This window comes from Fukomys damarensis, unplaced genomic scaffold (assembly GCF_012274545.1).
Source record: "Fukomys damarensis isolate Sample0158 unplaced genomic scaffold, DMR_v1.0_HiC HiC_scaffold_16, whole genome shotgun sequence".
Classification (NCBI taxonomy): domain Eukaryota; kingdom Metazoa; phylum Chordata; class Mammalia; order Rodentia; family Bathyergidae; genus Fukomys; species Fukomys damarensis.
The window spans coordinates 52630372-52639876 of NW_022900928.1; the positions used below are offsets into that span (position 1 = coordinate 52630372).

Below are 9505 nucleotides of genomic sequence, written 5' to 3' on the forward strand. Positions count from 1 at the left end.
CAATGAAATTTTATTGATTGATTGATTGATTCCAGGGTTTGAACTCAGGACCTCTAACTTGCTAGGCAGGTGCTGCGCTGCTGAGCTAAATCCCCAGCCCTGGGCAATGACTTTTAAAAATTTGATCCCAAAGCACAGTCAACAAAAATAGAAACTGACAATGGGATTATAGAAAAATAAAAAGCTGCTACACAACAAAGGAAAATAATTGACAGAAGAGAAAAATATTTGAAAGCCATAATCTCATAAGGGCTTAATATTCAAATTATATATATTCAAATTATACTCAAATATTATTAATATTCAAAGTATATAAGGAACTTAAAACTAATATGATTAAAAATGGACAAGATACTTACAGAAACATTTCTTGAACAAATACAAATGGCTAAGATTAGAATACACATTTTACACACACACACACACACACCCCTATCCTGTTGCTGGCACAAAGTACTCAACACCCAGAGCTGAAAGGAAGAAAAGTATGATATAGATCATGAATTCAGGGGTTTATTCCCTGGTTGTCTGGCTCTGAGGCAGGAACATCATAATAGAAAGGTATGGTCAAACAAATTTCCCCACTTTATGGTAGTTGGGAACCAGAGCATCAAAGAAGAAGGGGGAAAAAAAAGAAGGGGCTGAGGAACAGATATAGACCCTAAGGTTACATCTCCAAGACTCATTAAAACACACCCAAAAGTGTTCTTTCCTAAGTTCCCTAGCGGCTTTCAGGTCAATCAAGTTAATAGCTTAACTGTCAATATATGAACAAGCTCAGCATTACTAATCATTAGAAAAATGCATATTAAAATTACTACAGTATATTATTCCACCCTTGTCAAAACAGCTATTATAAAAAAATATAATGAACGTTGGTGAGGATGGGGAAAAAAGGGAATTTGTACACCCTTGGCAGAACTATAAACAATTAGTTATTATGGAATTATATCAAAGTTCCTTAAAAAACTAAAAATAGAATTATCATATGATCCAGAATCCCACTACTAGCTATTTACCCTTAAAATTTAAAATCTATATATGGAAGCACTATTTATATCCCTATGTTCACAGTGCCACTATTTACAATAGCCAAGCTACGGAATCAACCTAAGACTCCACCCACAATGAATGGACAAAGAAAACAGTGGAAAATTAATATTAAAAAGGAAAATTTGTTACCTAGAATATCATGAATGGAAGTAGAGAACACTGTGCCAAGGAAAATAAGCCAGGCCCCCCAAATACCAGTATTTTCACATGTAAACCTAAAACAACTGACCTCAAAAAAAAATAGGGTGGTACTCACCATAGATTGAGGAGGATTGAAGAGATGAAAATAAAAGGGTTAAAAGCCTCTAAAACAAGAGTATTTCTTTGAGAAATACTGCACAGTGTGACAAACATAGTAAATAATATACTATACATTTAAAATTGCTAAAGTAGGGGCTGGGGATTTAGCTCAGTGGTTCTACTGCCTGCCTTGAAAGCACAAGGACCCGAATTCAATCCCTGGTACCAAATAAATAAAATGAAATTGCTAAAGTAAATTTCAAATGAGAACCTTTGAAATGTTCTCCACAATATTTGAGGAGATGAATATGTTAATTAGGTTGATTAGTTATGTTGTACTCATAAATCACTGTATCACTTTGAACTGCATATGTACAATTACAAATGTTTCAATTTATAATAAAAAATAATTAATGGATAAATGACCTGTAGCATACCCACAGAAAGGAATGCTCAGAAATAAACCAGAATGAATTATTTGTACATGCAACAGTATGGATGAATTGTTAAATAATCATGCTAAAATAATCATACTAATTTTAAAAAGGTAGACCAAGAATGACATATTTTGCTTGTATGATTCCTTTTAAACTGTTGAAAATGATGAGAAATTTACAATGACAGAAAACAAACAAGCGTGGATGACTGTGGATGGTGGCAGGGTAAGTCTTAGAGAAATAGATTTTCAGGGACAAGAGGAAACTTTTGAATGTAATGTATATGTTTATTTTGTTTTTTTGTTTTGTTTTGTTTTCTCATGGCCAGAAATTGAACATTTTCTCATCCAGAAATGTAGGGCACCCAGTTAGTGCATGCCCTTATCATATTGCTCTAAATGACAGAAAGAGTAAAGCCGGCATCTTTGATAGTGTACTAAGCATGAATACAAAGTTGAGAATAAATAGGATGCATTCCTACATGTCAAATTACAAAACTGCTCAACATTCTGCAATTGTGACTCATGCAAATGCCACGTTAGGTCAATTTAATGTTATAAATACTGCATCAGCTCAGTGCCTCTATATCCCTTTTCATAAAAAAGAAATTCTCACTCACTCCTGAAGCTGGCAAACAGCTTTGGAGGAAATAACTGTACACCCAGGTACCATGATCAATCTGGAAATTTAACAACACATACACACACCCTTGTGAACATATACTCTTTACACAAATGCACAAAGGTGTGCACATACATACCCTATCTTTAGGATTTGTAGCTGATTCCAAGACTGCACTTAAATTTCTTTAATGTTCTCTTTATCATTCTGAAAAACACTGGTTGCTCAGCAAAAATAATCTTACTTCCTTATTTCCCCACTCTTTCCCCTCCCTCCTTTTTTCTTTCTCTACCTTCATGACTTTAACATTTCATTTCTGGTTGATTCAAAATGTATCCTTTTTCCTATTACCTCTAAGGCCAATTTTATAATACAAAATAGTTATAAACACCTTTTTCTTATCACCTACCTCTCTAAGGCAGAGCTTGCCCTTTTTTCAATTATTGCCACTCTAAAAATACCCCTACCATCTTGAACAAAGATGTCAATGTGTACAGATTTTACCCATGTTTATGTACCCCCATCCCACCATAAAAATAGTTGTTGCCCACTAAATAGTTTTCATATGAAGAAACATAATTGTGAAAATGTATTCTCCTAAATGGCAGAACAGTCAATAGTATAAGCAGACAAAATCCTAAAGCTAAAATAATCCATTTGGTTTGGCTTTCCTCCCCCATCTTTCTCAACCTCCTAGTGGAGAATAGATTGCATCTGCAAAGTGAAGAAATAGTATCTTTAAAATATGGGTTTCATGTATTGCAATCATTGACTGTTCCCAATTAAAAATAAGTATAAGAGAAACCAAATCACAGCTGTCTTTTTGGACAGCTATGGAGGGAAATACCACTGATTTTATGGCTGCTTAAAAAAAAAAATGTAGTCAACCCGACACTTCTGATGTCATGAGCAAGGAATGGGAAACCAGCTCAGAGAAAAGCTGTACTCAGTGTAGACTACATAGCCTGTGGCTCTCTGAATTGCTCTGTTACAACTGTGTTTCCCACCAGCCAGCAAGGCTGGTCCTGGCCTTGTCTACAGTAACTATGTTGATTTGCTTGTATTGTCTTGGTCCTGGGGCTTGGGGTGCTGCCCCTGAATGTCCCTGACATTTCAGCTCCTCTTCCCTTTCCTGGGCAACTCAAATCTCTTCTTTGATAATGGACAAAGTCCACTGCTTCTTCACTTCGGCGTGAAGGGCCAACCATGTCAGGCTCTTGAGTGGCCAGTGCGGAGGCTGTGCTTCTCAGCTCAACTGCCTCCGAGTACTTGCTGAAGTAGCCTCCTTCGGGCCTGGGCTTCTCCATGTTGACTGGGCCGCTGGACTGTGCAGCTGGTGGCAGCTAGGAGGGCCCCCTTTCCCCGAAGACCCTGCCCTCCACAGATAGATTCTTTGGTAACACATCCCCTTTCTCTTGAACAGGAGAGGACACTGAGGTGGCTCAAACATGCTCTGAGACTTCTCTGAGCTGGTTTCAGTTTCCTCCAGAGTTGCTTCTGGTCCCTGCTGTTCCACTCTGTCCTTGCTAGATTAGGGCACAGCCTTATCTGCCTGCTCGACTATGGCTTGTTGAATGGCATTCTGCACCAGAAGACCAGCCTGACATTCCAGAATCATTCATGGATGGAGAATCTCCTAGGGTAGGGGAAGGGGACTAGAAACCATGATAGCTAAATGACTTTGAGACCCCTTCTCGGTCCTCTGACAGGTTGTCCATTTGTGGAATCTGAGGCTGAGATAAATCAGCCTCCAGTTTTCCTGGAGGGCATTGGTTGCCTCTTTGGAGGCACTGCTATCACTGATGCTGTCTATGCTGAAATCATTGGACAGGGTCTTCAGGACAGCAGTATCCTGGGACCTCACCGACAACTCATCCAAACCCAGTCAAGCTCCTCTTGGGTCAAAGAGACGTTGACTGATCTTGAAAACTGATCCAAATCCCATGGTCACCATCCTTGACCACAGTGAGGACAGCACAGGCACTCATAAACTATCTGCCCTCTGTCCCCAGTTTTGCTAAGGGCCCGCAATTGGAGGGCTCACTGGAAGGCCCTTCCTTTCCCTGAGGTGTGGCAGTGCCTGAGCCTCCTCCACCTGACTGAGTCTCCTGCACACAGGGCACTTTCTGTTCCTTGGCTGCCAACGCACTGTCTTCCGGAGGTCCCATTATGGAAGCTAGTCTCAGGATGCTGCTTGGCTTGTCAGAGTTGATGGACCTCAGAGGCTATGGAAAGGCTTGACAGAGAGCAGCCGAGGTATACTCTGGCCCTTGGTCACTGCTTGCCTGGAATTCTCCAACAGCATGGAACTGTTTCCATGCTGCTGAGAAGTCAATCTGCTCTGTGAGAACATCCTCCTTTGCATTTTCAGTTACACTCATGCTGGCAGGACATTCATGTGAGAAAGCTGGGGCTGTACAGAGCTGTGCTGGGGACACTGGTGGCTGCTGCTGCTGCTGTAACAGCAGCTGCTTCTGCTGCGCCCTTCTCTTTCTGTGCAACTCCAGATGTTCCTCGTCCAGCTGCTCTTCAATGGTTTTTTTCTGAGGAAGATTCCACCACTTTGCTGCAATGCCAGGATTTTTCTTCACAGCCTGCCTCTGGATGAGCTCCCTCCTTTCCTTCTCCAGCTCCAGCATCTCTTCTGAAGGCCTCACCTTCCAGACACAGTATTGTTCCCTCTCACGTTCATCTTCCTGGAAGACGTCCGTGAAAGGCACAAAGCTCAAACTTGGCTTCCTTCTTCAGCGTGGTGAATGTCAATTCCCCATCTCTGGAAGAACAGCAGAAGCTTGTGGAGGAGGTGGGGCTCACGGGCGCCTGCATGCTGTCCCCAGCATATTTCTGAGCTGGTCAGGGTAGTGGTCACTCACCCTTTCCCCCTCTGCCATGGTGTCAGAGGGGCTTCTACTAAGCTCGATGTGAGGCAGAGCCTGCCTGCCCACTACTCTGTCCAGTGGGCTGAGGCTGAGTGGCTGTGTGGGCGGTGGGCTTATGCTGCCCTCCAGGATCACTGCATTGGGCTCTGGGGAGGATGTTCTGTTTTAAGTTCCATCCATGGGAAAATCACAGCAGTTGGCCTCCAGTAACTCGTATAGATATCAGGTCTCTCTGGCCACATCGTTATCTAGGAATTCGTGGTCATGGGTGAGGAGGCCATTGTGTGGAGATAAATAGAAATGGGAAAAGTGGTCCATGGAATCCACCGTGGGCTGGAGGTGATTCCAGGAACATTTTCACTACATTCTGTAACAGACACCTCAGTTTCCATGTTTTTGTGCTCTGGGGGAAGAGAGCTGGTAGCAGGCTCCAGGAGATTGGCTGTCTGTCTCACTTTTTAGTTAGCTATCATCCTCAGAAAGCTGGGGAGGCTTTTCGGGGCGCCAGATTCCACCAGGGCTGTACTCGGACTGGGTTCCATAGCGACGCAGCTCTGCCTCCTGACAGAGACGTCGTCCGGGAGAGTCAGGGACCCACGCAGAAGCCCCAGGCTGGGGCCAGCGCATCTCTATGTTCATTATTTTGATTGTGTTGACAGTTTCATTATCATTTATATTGTCAAAACCTATCAAATCAAACACTTTAAACATATGTATGAGCTGGAGATGTAGCTCAGTGATAGGCTCCTTGGTTAGCATGCTCTCAGCCCTAGATTTAATCTCCAGCGTGGCAAAGAACAAAGAAAAACATGAAGCATATGGAGGCTCAATTATTCTAAGTAAAGTTTCAAACCTGAAATTCATTATATCTCCGTGATGTCACAATGATGCATGGATGAAGACTGTGACCTGCATATAATTTCCAAATCTTTTAAAAAATGAATTTGCATTTATAGGAGTCATATATTACCACATTTTCTTCCAGTTTTCTTTAACACAAAAATTTCTGTGAAACACTTCTAGTGTCAGAATAAATTCTTTATAAACATTCACAGATCCCTACTGCTGTACCATGTAGCAGTCACTGGGGCATCAGTACCTCATCAGCGTGATTTGCTCTGGCTAGTGAAATATGACTATTTCAAAATTGTTAAAGAGTAGATTTTAAATGGTTTCATCACCAAAGAATGACAAATATAAGAAATGGTGGATTTTTAAATTATCCTGGTATAATCACCCTACATTATAACATACCTCTGACCCATAAATATGTATATTTATTATCAATTAAAATTAAAAGAAGAAAGGACTATTTAAAAAATCCTTAGATTACTTAAATGCAGCAGAATCTCTGAGCAAAGCAAAAATGATTTATGAACAGGGGCGCTCCCCAAAACAGAGTAGTTTCTGAAAACTCCAACTGACATTATTTGACATCATTTACAGAAAAACAGAAATGGGGAATGGAAAACAACTTCATTGGCAACAGCCTTGTCAACGGTTATAATTTAACTGGTTGTTTACAACCTAATCAGTTAACTAGCCACACCCTCTTTTGCAGCCAGCCAAACTCAGTCACTATGATTAAACTGTATTGGCTTGGTCCTTTGGACCCGGTGCAGGTGCTCAGCCCAAATCCGTGGTTTCCTACAAAACCTTATCAACTAGAGGCAATGTATTATTTCTGACAAGATTCAAAAACATAGCTTCTGTCTCCACTGCTACCATCCTACTGTCTATATATAAAATATTGTTCTAAGTATAGTCTTTTGATGCGATTAGTATCTGGTCCCATTTGGGCGAGTCAGGGTGAAAATCTTGATACTATGATAAAGTAAGGCTGGGAGCTGGGGACCACTGGCATGCCTTCCATATGAGGCAGAGGAAGAACAGACATTGCAATCTTTTCATTCCTTCTTTCCCTTTCTTTCTCCTCTCTTCCTTTCAGTGAATATTAATCGTATATCCATTATGTGCCAGACATTGTGCTAGATATATAAAATGCTAAAGAAAGGTGATCTTAGCACTTATAAAGCTTACAGTTTTTGAGGAAAACAAAAGTGTATCAGTAATTTGCATTTTATTGACTGATAAAGCTATGCAAAAAACAAAGTAAAATGCCAATCTGTAACAGTGTGGTGGTGTATTATATAGGGTGGACAGAAAAGGCTCTGAGAAAAGCTTTTCCCACTTTTCCCACATTTTTCCATGGGAAGGGATGAAATTCTTTTAATAAACCTTACAAAATGCCTTTTTTTCTCCCTGTAAGGTACACACTGAGAAGCACAGGCCTTAACTATCCAAATTTTAGTTCAGATATCTTTATATGCCCATATAAGCTTGACCCAATCAGGATACAGATTGTTACCCCAAAGCTCTTCATGCCCCTTCCTGTCACCCCTACTCTACATCAGACACTACTGTCCTGACTTTTATAATCACAGGCTAGTTTTGTCTGTTCTTACTTAGCACATGGATGGGTATGCTCTGTTTTCTTTTTTTTTAGCTTTAATTGAGTCTATTGGTACATTTTAGGGATACAGCACAGTTACATTCATTGTTGGGATCTTGTACCTCTACATGACAAGTCTTGATTCTCATTTTTTCCCCTTGTCCCTGCCCTCCCTTCACTCCCTCCTCCCCTCACCATCGACAACCACTTTATTTCCATCTTTTCATTATCTCACATTTTTTTCTTTTCCCTTTTCACCCTTCCCCTACCCGTCCCACCTTCCCTACACCTTTAGCTCCTTTCTTCCCATTTCTCAATGCCAGCAATCTTATTAGGAGGGTATGCTCTGTTTTCATTACCATCTAGTCGGTAGTGTTCTTAGGCTGGTAGGCCAACCTCCAGGACACCAGAGTCAACAACCCCTCTTCTAGTCCATTGTGATCTTTATTGTTATATTTTTTCTAATTTGGTCCCAGGCATCTCTGTAAAGAGCTGACAGTAAGCTGAGACAGACACTCTAGCTGAGTCAGGACCAAGATCAAGCAAAGTTAGGTTTGGGTGCATCATTCAGGTGAGACACAGTGAAGAGACAAAAACAAATTGCAAGGAACAGAAGAAACATATTACTTACATTTCCAAGAGAGGTTAGAGGTGCTGATAGGCGGCCAGGGCATCAGGCAGCTCAAACATTGACTGGGAACAAGAGAGGAGTGTGGTGCTTGCCTTTATTGAGGCCCACAGGCCTTATTCCTTACAGAGGTCAAAGGCTGACTAGTGTAAAGAGAACACATGCCAAGGAGTGGGGGACGTTCGGGGGCGTGTTATTTATTTATATGGCTCTGGTGCTGCCCATTAGGTTTATCAGGGTCAGCAGCTGTGGGATGTGCTGGGATTGGGTCAGATGGATGAGGATCAAGTGGGCTGTATCACAGCAATTCATGGGTAAGGAAGATTTAACTACACTGAAAGTGACATGGAACAACATAGTTACAGAAAACTTAGGTCAGACTAAAAGGTAATACTGAGGCATAAATTAGATTGTACAAATTGATAGTGCTGCCTCTTTCTGCTTTACTCTATTCCCCCAGACTCCAGTTTCCTGTGCAGAGGGTGAATACCTCTGACCACTTCACAGGACTGCAGGCTAAAAACCCCGCTGCTTGCCTTTCTGTTTCAGCCTATGTGTACTGGCCCATCTTACACAGGGAATTGTATTCTGTGAACAGATTGCTAGATCCCAAATGCAATAGGAAACACACAGAAGGTTTTGAATCATTACCTATACCTATAGGGAGAGAGAAGCAGATGCCATTTGAAATGGGCCTGATTAGAGAACATGTTTGCCGACAGTGCACCTGATTGGCATCTGTGGCTTTGCAGCCGGACCATCTGTTTTTACTAATGCAGCCTCAAGTGCAGCACATAATGAGTTTGGGGTCAAGATTGTTTTGTTCTAGTCTGTAGTTTATGTGTAACACCTCCAGCTATGTGAACAGTAGAGTGCATTTCAACACCACGATCTTCTCTGCTGAAAACAGGAAAAAAGGAAAACAGGCTCCATTTGTGTGTCTCTAAGGAAATCTTAAGAATGAAGAAATGTAGAGCTAGCAGTGTATCTGGGCTGAGAAAGGGCAGGGGGTATAAGATTGAATACTTAAAAAATGGATGGTATCACATGTGGGAAGATCTCTGAAAATAAGAGGAAAACCAGAAGAGGAATGGGAAAGACAGAGATATAAATGTCTCTGATTCTATGGTAATAGTTGAGCATTTAGGAAATGGGGACTTCCCTGCTCCCATCTCATGTAGACTGATTTTGTGTA

General features: G+C 41.4%; 1 pseudogene; it reads right to left on the reverse strand.

Moving 5' to 3' along the window:
- Positions 1 to 3307: 3307 nt before the first annotated feature.
- LOC104874843 lies at positions 3308 to 5722 on the reverse strand (annotated as a pseudogene).
- Between the last annotated feature and the right edge of the window lie 3783 nt (positions 5723 to 9505).